General features: G+C 42.5%; 1 protein-coding gene across 8 annotated transcripts in view; it reads right to left on the bottom strand.

Annotated features, from left to right (window-relative positions):
• The window catches only part of Wdfy3 (WD repeat and FYVE domain containing 3), a 231,511-nt gene that overhangs the window by 166,365 nt on the left and 47,527 nt on the right, over nucleotides 1-17,619 (bottom strand). For 6 of the 8 annotated variants that reach the window (XM_038344793.1, XM_038344802.1, XM_038344784.1 and 3 more), the window contains one exon: nucleotides 10,710-10,811. The exons of the other annotated variants lie outside the window; for them this stretch is intronic. The gene's annotated coding sequence lies outside the window, so the exon portion shown is untranslated. The remainder of the gene's footprint in view (nucleotides 1-10,709; nucleotides 10,812-17,619) is intronic. 8 annotated transcript variants of the gene reach the window in all.

The raw sequence follows: 17,619 nt of genomic DNA, 5'->3' as shown, positions 1-17,619 counted from the left end.
GCTGATTCCACAGTGTTAAAAAACCCCAATTTGGCTTTATCAACTTCCTATATTTGGGAGTCACCATACACTTTGTGTATTCTCCTATCTGTTCTGTGACCATGTAATAAGAATGGTGGTTCTCAATGATGACACAACCTACTGGTTGGAATCCTATTTACAAGATGTAAACCATGCCCTGGGTAGGAAGGTCTCCGGGATAGAGCAAGCACCGTATGAAGTGCTCACAGCCATTTGCCAGGAGAGTCTGGGTGGGGCGAGGACACAGAGAGGTGATGGGGGCTGCGCCTTTACAGCAGAGAGGCAAGAACAAGGAAAAGTGGAGCTGCAGGGCTGTGGGTGAAAGAATATGTCAGCTCGGGCTATGGACATGCTTACCAGGTTCTCAACTTCAGGAAGCCAACAGTCTTCCCTGGCCTGTCCTCAGCCCAGCCCAGCCTCTCAGGTTTCTGCAGCTCTACTTCTGCCTCAACTACGTCAACAACCCAGTCTTTTCCACTCACCGGCTGGTGACGGGGCTTCCCATGTGGAAAACACCAGCTATTCCATCCTTAAATCATTTTACGAGCCTAAAGGGACTGCATCTACACTGAGTAGCCAGGGCTGGTGCTGGTCCCTAGAGAGCTCCGCTTCCTGCCTCTGGGTCAGGAAATGCAGTCGAAGGTCCTTGGACTCAGATACACAGTGCTAGGTACTTTCACAGAAATGGACTCATGTATTGCCACAAAATGAGAGATGAAGAAACACACTCAGAGACATTAGAGCAACTTGCCAGAAAAATTGAAAACCCAACTTCAGCTAAAATTTGAAGATAGAGAAATCTGGATCCAGTCTGTTGTGGGATATTATTTTAAGATGTGTTACATTCTTTTATGCTGTGGAATATTTGTTTAATGATGCAAAGATGTGTTGTATTTTTTTATGTTGCATTTGTTTAACTCTGTAAAGATGTGTTACTTTGTCTGTCTAAAACACCTGACTGGTCTAATAAAGAGCTGAACGGCCAATAGCTAAGCAGGAGAGGGATAGGCAGGGCTGCCAGGAGGAATAATAAATAAGAGGGAGGGAAAAAATGGAGGAGGACGGGGGGGGGGGGGGGGACACCAGGGGACAGCGACCCAGCCAGTCACAGAGTAAAAAGTAAAAAAAGGTATAGAACCGAGAAAGGTAAAAGCCCAGAGGCAAAGGTAGATGAGATAATTTAAGAAAAGCTAAAAAATAAACCAAGCTAAGGCCGGGCACTGATAAGTAAGAATAAATCTCTGTGTATTTGTTTGGGAGCTGGTGGCAGGCCCCCAAAGAGTAATAAAACAAAACACACACACATACACACAAACACACGAACACACAAACCCAAAAAACAAAACAACAAAAACCCCAATGATGTAGGAGTGTTTCTATCTATCTGCTGTTTCACTGGTTAATTAATAAAGAAACTGCTTTCTTTATTAATTGATAGGTTAGAACATAGGTGGGTGAAGTAGACAGAACAGGATGCTGGGAGTGAGGCAGATGCCTCGGGCAATCACCATGCCTCTCCTCTCTGGACAGATGCAATGAAGCTCCAGCCCAAGATGTACATATGCTAGAATCTTCCTGGTAAGCCACCCCTCGTGGTGCTACACACGTTACTAAATACGGATTAATCAAAATGTGAGAGTTAGCCAGTAAGAGGCTGAAGCTAATGGGCCAAGCAGTGTTTAAAAGAATACAGTTTGTGTGTTGTTATTTCGGGTGTAAAGCTAGCCGTGCGGGAGACGGGCGGGATGAAAAGCAGGCCTGCCTGCAGCTCATCACTACACCCCAAAAAACAATAACTATACCAGTCTTGTACTATTGTTGGAAGCTAACTCAGAGATTGTGTGTGTGTGTGTGTGTCCCCGCGTGTGCAGGTATATACACCAGAGGTTAACACAGTATCTTGCTCACTTCCCACCTTAGCTTTCTGAGACGGAGATCAGGGCTGACTGATTGGCTGGCGGATAAGAGAGCCCTTTGATCCACCTGTCCCCAGGTTCTGGGGCTGCAGGTGCACATGGCTCCAGCTGGCTTTCACATGGGTGCTGGGGGTTCTGACCTTAGGGCTTCATGTGGACACAGTAAATTTTACCCATCAGTCATCTCTGAGCCCAGGAAATAATTGTTTATTCAAGAATAGCAATCTTTATTTTCTAGCAAAGACAGTGGGATTTGTTCCTCCTTAACACTCAGATGAAGTCACCATGTCAAGCATTTTTGCACAGAAAAAAGCTTTTACAAATGGCGGGAGGGTATGAGAGTGGGAGGGAGGTCAACTGACCCTATGCTTGCTCTGTGTGTTCCACCATGGCTGTAGCCAGGCTGGTAAGGAACAAAAAAATGTGTCCTGAGTATGATCTCGCCAGAGAATTCTAATCTCCAGACACAGCTGATATTCAGGAAGTGCCCTACACACATGACGGCATTTTCTTTTCTCGTGAGAGTTTCCCTGATTATAACAACCACACCCTGAACCCAAATATGAATAACACTCAGAAAATTAAGGAAACAATTCCCTGGCAGAACCCATTGAAGGGGACTGCAAATAAAAGACACTATTGGCAGTCAAAAATTAAACAGAATGTTATGTTATATAATTATTAAGTTCTTACAAATTTCTTCATGAATAGGAAAATGAGACTTAAGACTTCAAAAGAAAAAAATGAATCCAGCAACAATAACTATTGACCTTATTATTTTAAATAATCACTTTGATTTAAAAATGAAACTCAGGATTCATGAAATATTTTCCCTAAATATCCAACATAAGTAGAAACACAGACAGCTCTTTGGTCCATCAGGTCCTAAGCTTGAGCCGCTGGTCCAGATCAAGTCAACCATACAAGCTGCAAAAGAACAGAACGGCTGAACAACCAGAATCCGGGCAGCAGCTGGGAATCAGAGCAGGGAATCCACCAAGGAAGAAGCACTGACAGTCAACAGTCAGCAATTCCGTCCTTATTCCTGGAGCAGTGTCCCTTCAGCCCTGAGCTCAGTCTCTACTCTCAAAAGCCTGCTTCCCCCTCTCCCTCCTCTGATTTCTATGATTATCATTTTTATTTTAAGATTTGCTTAGCTATTTGATGAGTGCTCTGCATGTACAACTTTATGCCAGAAGAGGGCACCAGATCCCATACAGATGGTTGTGAGCACCATGTGGTTGCTGGGAATCCAACTCAGGGCCTCTGGAGGAGCAGCTTAGCCACCTCTCCAGTCCTCGATTTCATGTTTCAAAGGCCTGGCCTTGAATTTAATTAGATTTAGCTTCAGAAAGTTAAGATATTATAATTAAACAAATTAAACTGTTTGCATATGAGATGGATTCTAGATCCTCATCTCATTGGCCTGATGTGTGCAGTCTCTGGGAAATGGATCCTGGATCCTGTGGGCCTGATCTTTAACAGCAGCACCTCGGCTGGAGCACTTCCGGGATATCTTTACAAATGTTGGAGGCATGCTGTGGACGGCACTTGATCCCTCAGAGCTGGGAAAGCTCACAACAAAAAGTCATCAACCAAACCTCGAACACACCTTGCCCAGCTTAAGTTAAATCAGATAATTCCCTCGGTTTTATAGTGTAAGAGAACAGAGTATTACAATACATGTGTGGGACTATCACATAGTGGGTACTCAATGTCTACTTAGATCATAATCATAATTATAACTATCAATGTGTGAAAAACTGATCCCTCATTGTGGCTGCTTTTTGTGTGCTGCCTCAAGACCTACGGATGCTGGGCAAGCACTGCACTGGAAGCCTCATCCTCATCCCCATCCTCCATTCAAACTTCCATTCAGGATGGTGCTGAGCAGACTACATGGGTCTCACACTTAAGATCCTCTTCCACAGCCTCCTCAGAAGGAGCCATGGGCCAGCATGCCCAGCGGAAGCTACCATCTTAACAAACGCAGGGATCTGTATTTCTGAGCTTCTACAATGTGCCCTCATAGACTGAACACATAAGGAAAAATAGCCGGGCTTCCAGACTATACACAGCTTCTGGCTGCAAGTTAGGAAGAGTCAAGCAAAACCCAATTGCATAAACTTTTACTGGCAGAAGAGAGCAGAGACCGACCGCCAATGTTTTTAGCTGTGGGACTAGAATTCCAGGGCCTGTCACCTCTCTTTGGCTGTCAACAACTGAAGCTTCCTGAGGCAGCCTAGAGTGTGTAGCCTAGAACAAGGGCTGGCAAACCCAGGGCCAGATAATAACTACTTTGCCAGGATGTGTTTGTTATAATTGCTTAATGCTGCAATTGCGGGGTGAGAGAATTCACATGTAATAAATAAGTGTGGGTATGCTCCAGATATAGTTCAAATGTGGACACTGGTACCACAAATCATTGTTCTTTCGAGATATTTTTAAATCTTTGACAATGACAATCTAGTTCAAGGAACACGCACAGTCAGGTCACAGGTCACAGCTTCAAGTTAGCCACGCCTACAATTCTCATGCCCATACATAAAGCATCCTCAATGGGAACTGGGGTGATGGCTCAGCCATTAGGAGAACTTGCTGCTCTTGCAAGACTCAGGTTTGGTTCCCAGCACCCACATGGCAGCTCACAACTGTCTGTAACTCCAGAACCAGGGAATCCAACACCCTCTTCTGTATCTTTGGGCACTAGGCACACATGTGCAGGCAAACACGCATAGTCATAAGATGAAACTAAATCTTCTTTAATAAGCATCCTTAATGGTGTGTTCCGTAGCATAAGACAGTCCTTCCCTCCACCCCACAAATCTATACTCCACTAATTCTCTAGTAAGAACATCCTGTTTGAAGTGATTAGCATGGGGGCTGTATCTGCAGTTCACAGTTCAACACATATCTGTGCACTTTTTCTCAAGCAAAGTCTTGTTTGGCATGAAACTGTAGGAATATATTGTAAATAGTCTAGTATAAATTCATTGGAAATGACTATAACCTTTAAAAATGAAATACGGTGGGGGGAAGCAGAAGCGTGAGCAGGAGTGACACAGCCGGGTGGCCCCTCCAGGGAGGAGCAGAAGCATGACCGGCACTAGTGACTTCCAGAAACTGTAGTGAGAAGTTCCTCTGGGAAAGAGTACTGTGCCCCAGCCAGCTTCCAGTGCCATTCTCTGTACCTGATCTGAAGTTGCATGGACGACCTACTGAGACACAGAATGCCCTGCATATAGGAGAGTGCCCACTTGAGCTGCAGGCCCCCTTGCAGATAGAAGAGCAACCATTGGAGGCTCTGCCTGGCCTGCATACAGAAGAGTGATCAACAGAGCCACAGCCCACAACTACACCAACTGGAGAAAGGACTGGAGGAAGAGATGTGTAGACAACAGTGTAAGAATACACTCAACAACATAAACAGTAATACAGCACCTCCAGAAACAGGTGGATCTACAACAGCAAGACCTGAACATCGCAACGCAGATGAGGCAGAAGAAAATGACCGTAAAAATAACCTGATGAAGATGATTGAGGCCCTGAAAGAGAAAATGAAAAACTTCCTTAAAGAAATGGAGGAAAGACAAACAAAACCTTGGAAGAAATCAACAAACCCCTTTAAAAAAAAAAAAAAAAAAGCAACCAAACAGATGAAGAAAACGATTCAAGACTTAATAACTGAAATAGAAGCAATAAAAAAAATTTAGACTGAGGGAATTCTGGAAATCGAAAATCTGGTAAACTATTGGGATCTACAAACACAAGCATAAACAACAGAATCCAAGAGATGAAAGAGAGAATCTCAAGCACAGAAGACACGATAGATGTAATAGACTCATCGGTCAAAGAGAATGTTAAATTCAACAAATTCTTAACACGAAATATTTAAGAAATATGGAACACTGTGAAAAGACCAAACCTAAGAATATTGGGGACAGAAGTACAAAAAATATATTCAACAAAATCATAGAAGAAAAGTTCCCTAACCTAAAAAAGTACAAGAAGTACAACCTATGAAAGTACAATTAGTTTACAGAACAGCAAATAGACTGGACCCCCCCCAAAAAAAAAAAGTCCCCGCCACATGATAGTCAAAACACTAAACATACAGAATAAAGAAAAAATACTAAGAGCTAAAAAGAAAAAAGGCCAAGTAACATATAAAGGCAGACCTATTAGAATTACACCTGACTTCTCAATGGAAACAATGAAAGTCAGAGGATCCTAGACAGGTATTATGCAGACACTAAGAGACCACGGATGTCAACCCAGACTACTATACAAAGCAAAGCTTTCAATCACCAGAGACGGACAAAACAAGACATTGCATGACAAAACCAGATTTAAACAATACCTATCAATGAATCCATCCCAACAGAAAGTACTAGAAGGAAAACTCCAACCCAAGGAAGTTAGCTGCATCCACAAAAACACAAGCAATTCCAAAACAGCAAATCCCAGAAAGAGGAAACACATATACAATACCATCAACAACAACAAAGACAAAAAAAAAAAAAAAAAAAAAAAAAAAAAAAAAAAAAAAAAAAAAAACGAACTAGCAATCACTGGCCATTAATATCCCTTAGTATCAATGGATGTAATTCGCCTATCAAAAGGCACCAACTAACAGAATGGACACAAAAACAGACTCCATCCTTCTGCTGCATACAAGAAACACACCTCAACTTCAAACACAGAAATTACCTAAGAGTAGAGGGTTGGAAAAAGATAATAGACCTAAGAAACAAGTTGGTGTAGTTATCCTAATACCTAACAAAAGACTTCAAACTAAAAGTAATTAAAAGAATAGAAGGACATTTCATATTTGTCACATGAAAAATCCAACAAGATGAAGTCTTAATTCTGAACATCTATGCCCCAAATACAAGGCTACCCACATTTGTAAAAGAAACATTACTAAAGCATAAATCACACATCAAACCGCACACACCAATAGTGGAAGACTTCAATGCCCCACTCTCACCACTGGACAGGCCTACCAAACAGAAATTTGACAGAAAAATAAGAGAACTAACAGATGTTATTATTCAAATAGGCTTAACAGTCATTTATAGAACATTCCACCCAAACACAGAAAAATATACCTTTTTCTCAGCACCTGATGGAACCTTCTCTAAAAATGACTACATACTTGGTAACAAAACAAACCTCAACAGATACAAAAGAAAAAATAGAATAGCCCCTGTATCTTATCAGATCACCATAGATTAAACTTAGAATTCAACAACAACACTAATTGCAGAAAACCCATAAACTCATGGAAACTAAACAACATTCAACTGAATCATCACTAGGTCAAGGAAAAAAATAAAGAAGGAAATTAAAGAATTCCTAAAATTCAGTGAAAATGGCAGCACAGCATACCCAAACTTATGGGGCCCAATGAAAGCAGTGCTAAGAGGAAAGTTCATGACATTATCTGCCTATGTAAAGAAGTTGCAGAAATCCTACACTAGCAAATTAACAGAACTGAAAGCCCTAGCAAAAAAAGAAAGCAAACTCATCCAGGAGGAGTAGATGGCTGGAAATAATCAAATTAAGTGCTGAAATCAATAAAATAGAAACAAAGAAAACAATACAAAGAATCAATGAGATAAAGAATTGGTTTACTGAAAGAAAAACAAGATAGACAAACCTTTATCCAAACTAACCAAAGGCAGAGAGAGAATATCCAAATTAACAAAATCAGAAATGAAAAGGGGGACATAACAACAGACACTGAGGAAATCCAGAGAATCATCAGGTCAAACTTCAAAAGCCTTTAAAGTTGGAAAATTTAAAGGAAATGGACAATTTCCTGGATCAGTACCACATACCAAAATTAAATTAAGACCAGATAAATAATTTAAACAGTTTTATAACCCCCAAGGAAATAGAAATAGTCACCAAAAGTCTCCCAAACAAAAGAAGCCCAGGACCAGATGGTTTCAGTGCAGAATTCTACAAGATTTTCAAAGAAGAGCTAATACCAATACTCCGCAAATTGTTCAACATAATAGAAACAGGAAAAAACATTACTGAACTCTTTTTACAAGTCTACAGTTACCCTGATACCCAAATCACACAAAGGCGCAAGTAAGAAAAAAAATTACTGACCAATCTTCCTTATCAACATTGGTGCAAAAATACTCAATAAGATACTGGCAAACCAAATACAACAACACATCAGAAAAATCATCCACCACGACCAAGTATGCTTAATCCCAGAGACACAGGGATGGTTCAACATATGAAAATCCATCAATATAATCCACTACACAAACAAACTGGAAGAAAAAAAACCACATGATCATCTTATTAGATGTTGAAAAAGTCTACAACAAAATCCAACACTTCTTCATGATAAAGATCTTTGAGAGAGGATACAAGAAACATACCTAAACATAATAGAGGCAAAATAAAAAAGCTGACAGCCAACATCAAACTAAATGGAGAGAAACTCAAAGTGATCCCACTAAATCAGGAACAAAACAAGGTTGTCCACTCTCTCCATATCTATTCAATATAGTACTCAAAGTCCTAGCAAGAGCAGTAAGACAACAAAAAAAAGATTAAGGGGATACAATTGAAAGGGAAGAAGTCAAACTCTCATTATTTGTGGATCATAATAGTTTACATAAGGAACTCAAAAAATTCCACCAGGGAACTCCTACAGTTGATAAACATCTTCAGTAATGTGACAGGATACAAGATTTATCAGTAGTCCTCCTATATACAGATGATAAATGGGCTGAGAAAGAAATCAGAGAAACATCACCCTTCACAATAGCCACAAACAACATAAAATATCTTGGAGTAACTCTAATCAAACAAATGAAAGACCTATAGACATGAATAGACCTATAGAAATAAAGAAAGAAATTGAAGAGGATATGGATTGAAGAGAAAATGGAAAGATCTCCCATGCTCTTAGATAGGTAGGATCAACATAGTAAAAATAGCAATCTTACCAAAAGCAATCTACAGATTCAATGCAATCCCCATCAAAATCCCAATACAATTCTTTATAGGCCTCGAAAGAACAATATTCAACTTCATATGGAAAAACAAAAAAACCAGGGTAGCCAAAACAATCCTATACAGACTTCCTATGACTCCATCACTCAGAAGGCTGAGGTTGGGGATTATGGTTTGAGGGTAGCCTGGGCTATACAATAGGATGAGACAGAGAAATAGAGACACACAGAGAAGATGGGGTAGGGGTCTATAGAAGTTTGAAGCCAGACAGGCTTTAGCAGGTCACTGAATTGAGCATCATCTTAGTTTTGCATAGGGACCATCAGAGCCCCAGGGATCTCTGAAACCAAGCATCATGATAAAAATAAGAAAAGCTTTGACTCCTAAAGCACTGGGTGGTTTCATGTGTCAACATGACTCAAGCTAGAGTCACCAGAGGTGACATCTGAACCAGACCTTGGAAGCTTAACTAAAGACCATTGAATGGGGCAGATCTTATTTCTAGCAAACAGACTATGTATCAAAGTAAAAAACACAAGATACGCTGCTGGGTCCTCTAACTGTTGGGCACAGTTAGCACACTGGATGACCCAGAGGGGATGATAGAGGTGAGCCCTGCATAAAAAAGGTAGACACAAACAGATCATTAAAGGCTTATGTATGAGCTAACAATAATTTCTAAACATAGTGTGTGAGGTTGGGTGGATGAATTTAATGCTGTTTTGCTGACAAGGGCGAGGTAGAAGTGAGACAAGTGATCAACACCTGGGAACTAGCAGTCATTCAAGGTCAAAGGACAAGATGCAGAGGACTGGGCCATCCACCTGTGTAGCTGCAAGAGTGCTAGAACCAGAAACTGAACCAGAGAAAGAGCCCATTCTAAGAATTAGTGTTATAGATCAAACGGGACAGATCTGGCCCTGGTGAGTTAAATAGAGCGTAAGAAGGTGCAATGAAAAGTAAATCTAAGTCTTGAGTTCAGAAAACAGAAAGGCGAAGGGTGCCCCTAAATCACGAATCAATCAGCAGAGGCCTTCAACTCCACTTACAGCAGGGTTGTTAATATACAGTGGAAGGAAGCCCCAGCAAACTCCATGTCCCTTCCTTAGAGCCATTAGCGCAGTTTCTTGAATATCCTTGCATATGTGTTATACAGCTATTAGCATACAGGTGAACATGCAGTATACATCTGCTTTTAAACAGCCCATTCTGATGGAGGAAAGTCTATGTGTTATTTTCATTGGTTAATAAAGAAACTGCCTTGGCCCTTTAATAGGACAGAAAATTAGGTAGGCAAAGTAGACAGAACAGAATTCTGGGAGAAAGAAGGCGGACGGTTTAGGTAGTCACCATAGGCAGTCGCCATGCTTCTCCTCTCCAAGACAGATGCAGGTTAAGATCTTTCCTGGTAAGCAACCACCTCGTGGTGCTACATAGATTATTAAATATGGGTTAAAGGAAGATGTGAGAATTAACCAATAAGAGGCTGAAATTAATGGGCCAGGCAATGCTTAAAAGAATACAGTTTCCATGTAATTATTTAGGGTGTAAAGCTAGCCGGGTGGCGGGAAGCAGTCCGCCACTCCCATCACAACACCATTCAAATGTAATTCTTAAGACATTTTATAGTTCCTAAGATATTTTAATTAGCAAATGTATAAAGACAGATTAATCAAAATTTAAAAAGCCATTTCTACTCAAAAGCAATTCATCATCACAATTTACTAATAAATTCAATGTTAGTAAAGATTAAACAGAAGCTCACTAATTTGTCTTCCAGGCACTGACCTTTAGGGCATTCCTTGGACAGCTCGTTCTGAGTGTGTGAGCACAATGGGGCCCATCCCCGATGGCTGGCACTTTACTCGGGACTTGAAATCTGGGCTCCAACTAGAAAGGGGAGGGAGATTCTGAATTAGTTTCTAATTCAGGATATTTTCCTCCAGAGAGAAAGCCACATCTGCTCCTTGCCCCAGGCCTACGGATTCCTCCAGTCCTAAGAGCAGCTAGACACTGTGCTCTGCACACCCTCTACTGCCCAAGTCAGGAGCGGAGGGCTAGAGCAGTGGGTGGGCATGAGGGTTTCCTTGTAGCCTCTCATGTGCGCCAGGGCTGAGGACCATTGCCACAGAGATAAAATATCAGATTCTATAATGATCACTCCTAAAGTTCTGATCTTATTAGTAATATTCAAGAACAGGAAGTGCACTTTTAAAATATTTGAGCAAACAATGCTTGAGATCTTCAGAGTGTTCCTAGCAGGGGACACCATGACATGAAAGATTCCACTGTAGCAGTCTCTGTCTTCTCAGATCATCTCAGCAAACAACAGCCTGAGAGAGAGGAGCCCACCCTGGACACAGCTTTCCAGAAGAGGCAGAATCCAACACCGGAAACACCGCTAAATCCTGAATTCCAAAGAGTTACATACACAGTGCCAAACACAGTTCTGTGACAAGATTCTTAAACAATAAGGTCCATGACCATGGCTATGGTGACTGCAATGATCAGAAGTGAGGGGAACGAATGAACTTCTAAGACAAATCCACACACAGGCCGGGTTATAGGGATTGTAATCCACAGGACTTGGGAGGGGTTAAGTCTATGCTGTTCAATATAGCAGCCACCAGCTATGTGTGGCTTGAGCTCATATTAATTCCAATACATTAAGTAAGAAGTCCGCTTCCTTGGTTTCATAAGTCACGTGTGAAGTCGGCGACAACCCCATTAGATGAGACCAGGCAGGCATTTCGGTGATTAAGCGAGTTATACTGGGTAGTGTTAGCTTGGGAATAACTTCATTTCGATCTGTCAATATAGTCTAGGAAAATGGCCTATGATTTTTATTCAATGTTCAACAATTAATTATATTAAACTGTCAGGACAAGGCGCCAATCAGCTACCCCAAGCCAACAGGAACCAGGAAAAAAACTTGCATTTCAAAGTTACAAACAAAAGTCTATCAGCAGGAGCTTTGTACCCAAGACTACAGCCCCCGACCCCAAGACAAGCAGGAGCAGGACCCTAGAGTTGCCGTTTCCCCGCTCTAATGCCGTCACAGTCCCGGGACACGAAGACAGAAATAACAATGACTCAGACCAGATAGACATCCTTGACTTCGTGCATCAACTCCAACATAATCAGTTGTCGGTACCCCTAAGACATCTGGCCTCTCTCTTTTAACCCCAAACTGCTGCTTATGTCAAATGTAATCACAACCAAGGGCAATACACCTGACACAAACGGCAACCTTCCAACAGTAACAACCTTCCAACAGTAAGACTTAACACCGCCGTCACCACCAGGACCTTGTGCGAAAGACATCATCACCCAGATGAGCTACTGCCAGGAACAGACATTCCAGCTGTGACTTCCACCCTGAAAACATCTGGGCCCTATAACTGAAACAAACATTCTGGCTGCTTCCATCTTTCGGCCGCAGAGTGGCTCCAAGTGACAACGACGAGGGCTGCCTCCACTTCCGGGATGGTGTGTGAGCACACCCTCTGAGAAGGGACAGTGGCCTTGCACGGACGAGGAGGTCAAGGGAAGGGTAAACTGTGAGGACTCGTGTGGGAGCTCTTGCCACTCATCAGTGAGCTCTGCCTACTCACCTCCTGCAGTCACCAGTGCCCAGAAGTTTCCATACCTAAACTTAGCAGGTGATACCTGTACCATAGCAGATAGCTCAAGAAATGAACTCTAAGTTCTGGACAAAGAATCTGAGGCTCATGATGATCAGAAAAGAAAGTATATCCTGAGTCTCTACAAACTTGGTTCACTACAGTGCATTAAATCAATAATTATGCTAACGTTTTTTGACTTTTTTTGCAGTTTGCTAGGTTGGTATCTGGGGGTGAATATGAAGTCTGAATGTGGTTGGCATTCCCTGTCATGACTCATTACATAAATGCTGTGATCCATGTTATTTCCAGTACCTTCCTTCTACTCAAAGACCAGCTGTAAACACGAGGCATCGTTCACAACAGGGTCTGCAGTGATTGCCACAGGTGCAGGCTCACCCGCAAGCTCACCGGCGAGCCCACCCCTCACAGCTCTTTCCCATTACCCATTACCAGGATGCGCTAATAAAAGCAACATGGTTAAGGGGTGCTCCTTCAGTCAGGCAATTGCTCTACAGGCCTGAGGACCACAGTCCAGATCCCCAGCACGCACCAAAGGGTGAGGAGGGTGTGATGGGCCACTCATCATCCCGGCACTTTGGGAAGCAGAGGTCCCAGGGCCCGTTAGCCACCTAGAATGAGTAAGCCCTAGATTCAAGCAAGAAACTGAAGAATGACCAAGGAAGACTTTCAGCATAGCCTCTGGTCTCCAAATACATGCACACATACACACTCACACACATATGCACCACTTACATGCAAACCTCTTACACACTACACATAATACATACTAAAAGGAACTTATAAATTATTATATATTTTATAAGTCCAATGAAATAAGTTTTGAAAATCATGAAAACAATGAGCTCCATAAAAGCAAACTAGTCAGAACAGGCACGTCCTTCCTGTTTAGGGAACCCATTTACAGGGACTTCCTTCCTGTTTACAGAACCCGTCTGTAGGCACTTCCTTCCTGTTTACAGAACCCGTCTGCAGGTGCTTCCTTCCTGTTTACAGAAACTGTCCATAGGTACTTTCTTCCTGTTTTCAGAATCCTGACAAAGCTTGCCTGGAGACCAGAGGGTGGCAAAAGCCACTAGTTAACCATAGAGGGCAGGCAGTAGTGGCACACACGTCTCTGTGAAATGATGTAAGCCGGGGTCCACCAAGAAAGGCTTCCTACTTTATTCTAGAGCAGTGGAGACAGAGATGAGGCTTTGCTCTAACACTGTGATAGACAAGAGCTGTTAACAGAAAGCAAAGGGTTCCTGGCTGTGGACCGTGACTAGAGAGCAGGAAAGGCAGTCTAGAGTGGGTGCTTTCTACACTGAGGGCAGTTCGAACTGACTGCTTCTACTTAAGGGATGGTGGGAAAGAAAAGCAAAGACAAGTAGAAACCCATCAAGCACTTATCTATGCAGAACTGTCCAACTCGACATGTGACACAGGACACATAATATGAAACTGAGTTATACATTAATAATTATTAAAAGCTCAACAGATAGATAATGTTTCAATTTGTCCTACTTATCAAGCTTCAGTAATATATCAAAAGAAGCCTTTAAGACCTTTGCTATTTAAGTAATAGCCTTGAAGATTGCTGCATCGAAATTATTACAGGCAGATAAGAGCATGAGAAAAATTACACATGGATATTTCAGGAACAGTTTCCTACATTTCATATACAAACCCCATGCCCATACCCTCTATCTTAAACCACATGTGAGGGCCAGCCTCAGTAGCACACACCTTCAATCCCAGCACTCGGCAGGCAGAGAGAGATCTCTGTGAGTCTAAGCAACACAGTGCGTTCCAGGCCAGCCAAGGTTACAGAGTAAGACGTTGTCTCAGAAAACAAACAACAAATGCAAATCACATGAAACTAGAAAGACAATGAGTACTGAAGCGACATCTGATCCAGGCACACCAACAAAATGAGAGCAAAGAGTGGGAAGATAAAAGAATTATGTTTATTATGAACAGACTGTTGTCATACAACTAGGAAGTGGCTTTGCTACCTGCTCCATCAACAGAAAGTCAGTGGAAACATTTATCTCTCTTATGTACTATATAATTAACAAGATTTTTAAAGAGAAAAAAATACACATCGTGTGATATAGTTTTAAGTGTTAACTTGGCACTGGCTAGAATCACCTGGGGCATTTCAGCGGGGGTCTAGATTAGGTTGACCTGCAAGCAGTGTTGGGGGGCGGGGGTGTTGTATAATTGAGGTGGGAAAACTTTGGGTGGCACCATTCCCTAGGAAGAAGATTCTTGTGTGTGCATGTACAGAAAATGAGCCAAGCACTAGCTCATCTGCATTAAAACGCATTGCTCTCTGGCTCTGGCTGGTCACTTCTCCAATGTAAAATGATCAAGACCCTGTCACCTGGGTTTCCCTGTGGTAATGCACTAGCCCCTCAAATTCTAGTTCACACACTCTCCCTAAAGCTGCTTTTGTGGGGTTATCGTATCAGAGCAACAGAAAGACAAACTTACACATTCTCTTTATGTGTACGCATGAACAAAGGAAGCCTTCCATGCTGCCCCTTTCTCACTGTTCATGAAGTGGCCATTCCAGAACCTAACTATCCTTATCTCTTCCCAAGCCTCTGAATTCCAGGACGGAGTGAGTTCTCTCTAGATGACAGCAGACTGCACATAGTCAGTGTTCAAGTACACTCGTGATTTCCCTCTCACGACAGCCAGTCTCAGAGAAACAGCATTCATCCATCTGCCCTAGCCATAAACCTAGGATCACCTCTTGTCTCCTTCACGTCTCCTTAAGTCTCATCAGCTCTACCAATGAGTCCGATCTCGGCTCCATCTTTTTCCTTTTCTGATCACTGCCAAGTCATCTTCTCTTTGGACCACGATGGCCTCTTTCCTGTTTTCCAACTCCTCTCCTGCCTGTCAGTTCTTGCTTTTGCAGCAAGGTTCCTCTGGTTAAAGAGAAACTCAAACTGGTACATTGAAACCTGCCGATAGCTTGCAGAGCGTGAAATAAGTTCCACACTCGTTATCATGACTCAGTCTGATCCCTCCCTACCTCTCCAACTGCATTCCCCTCTCTGGCTGGACATCTCCCAGGATCCTGTCAACGCCTCACACACCAACTGTTCACACCACAGGGCCTTCCTGGCACACAGAGCGCTCCATTCTCAGCTTCGCGGTCCCCTCGACCGATGGCGTTTCTGACAGGGCAGGTGCAGCTCTCCCCACAGTCTTCTGCCACCTCATCTTCCTTCGTGTTTCCACAGAACGCACTCATCGATACTGGTAAATACCTACGCACTAGTCTATCTCCCCGCCAGATCACGAGCTCCGAGTAGACAGAGCGTGCCTGTCTCGGCACCAGCACTTAGTGCGTAATAAAATGCCTGACATACAAAAAAAGAACCAAAATTTTCTGAATGTGAAAGAAATTAAGGTTTAAAGGCTTTTAATTTTTGTTAATTATTAGCTTTTCTATGCCACAAAGTTCAAAGATTATACTTCTTTCTCTGAAAAGTGCATCAAATGCATTACACAAGCAGAATTTTTTAAATTCCAACTTAAACACATGGTGGATTTTGCGCAGTACTCCGTTTACAGGCAATACTTTCAAATTTCCAGAATCTCAGTGAAAAAACCAAAATAAAATTATAAATAGTTAGGTAGCAACCCAGTTAATTATACTTATATGTAGCCTGGCTACTTTGCATCATGAAAAAGCAAGCAAAATATTTTAATAAAATAATTCTTTAAAATGTCTAAAGCAATTTCTACCTGGACCACTGTTTTTAATATAAAGAAAATGATCCATTGTGGTCAGGTCCCAAAACAAAAGTATAAATTGCTGTCTGTTCTGTGTTGGCTATAAAATATATGCACGGACCTTCACACTCCTCTCAGAGTCTAATTACCCCCTCCTTACTTGTGGCTCACACTGAGGGACATGCGTCTAGGGACAGAATGCAGCAGACGTGATGATGTGTGGCTAGCTCAGGAAAAGTATCTTCCCCTGGCTGGCTGGCATCCACCGTTTGCTCTGGAGGAAGCCAGCTTCCATGCTGTGCAGGCACATAACCAAAACTATGGAGGGTCCATGTGAGCAGACAACAGGCTTCCTGAGTCAACACCCATGGGTATGAGCCATCCAGGACAGGAGTTTCCACCCAGGTCACAACTTTAGATAATCCCTTGAGACATCTGAAGCCAGAAGCACTCAGCTAACCCTGTCCTGCAAGCCCAGCCCACAGGACCTGGGATAATAGATGTGTGTCTTCCTAAGCCGGCAAGTTTGAATAGCATCATTATGACTGCCACACATTTATCCATTTAATAACTACTGGCCTGTGCCCCCTGTGCCCTGCTTTCTACTGCTGCATCCTACGGGAACAGGAGGAACATAGATGCCACCAAAGAGAGAGAACCACTGTCATGTCCACACTCTAAAGACCTAGAGATAAAGGTCAGGTCTGCTGGCTTGCACCCAGACCCTCAGTTCTCAGAGGGCCCAGTGAGGCTTGCCGTAAGTTTGAGGCCATTCAAGACTACATGGCAAGTGTCAGGCCAACCAAGACTATATTAACACGACCTTTTCCCAAAAAGACCATAATAATAATAATACATAAGTAAAATGAAATAAACAAATATAAAACCTTTCCTACAATAATGAGGACACATAAAGTTCTAGAGGACGGCGGAGGGGAGAGGCTGCGCTGGAGGGGCAGTGGAAGGGAAGAGACAGGTGGCAGGTGACAGATGGGTAAGGAGAGCTGCCGCACACTATAATCTGGGGTTTAGCCAAAGATGACAGGAATACACAGATTTCAAAGACAGAGTGAAGGCCTACAGTGAAGTAGAGACGGGGGTTCTCGGGGCACCACCAAAGCAGGCAGCTAACCAGAGTTGTGGCCAGCACTTCAGACGACAGCCTGCGCCAGCCAGAACAGCGTGCAGAAGCGACACAGCGTAGAAAGCGTAAACACAGCACGAGCTGTAAGCTAAATGTCAGCAGTTCTCAATAACTCTAAAAACTCTTGATATGAAAATATTCAGAATGAAAGAAAATATTAATTATTTATAGCATA

Source organism: Arvicola amphibius, chromosome 1, assembly GCF_903992535.2.
Source record: "Arvicola amphibius chromosome 1, mArvAmp1.2, whole genome shotgun sequence".
In the NCBI taxonomy this organism is placed as follows: Eukaryota; Metazoa; Chordata; class Mammalia; order Rodentia; family Cricetidae; genus Arvicola; species Arvicola amphibius.
This window is presented reverse-complemented; position numbering and strand designations above follow the sequence as displayed.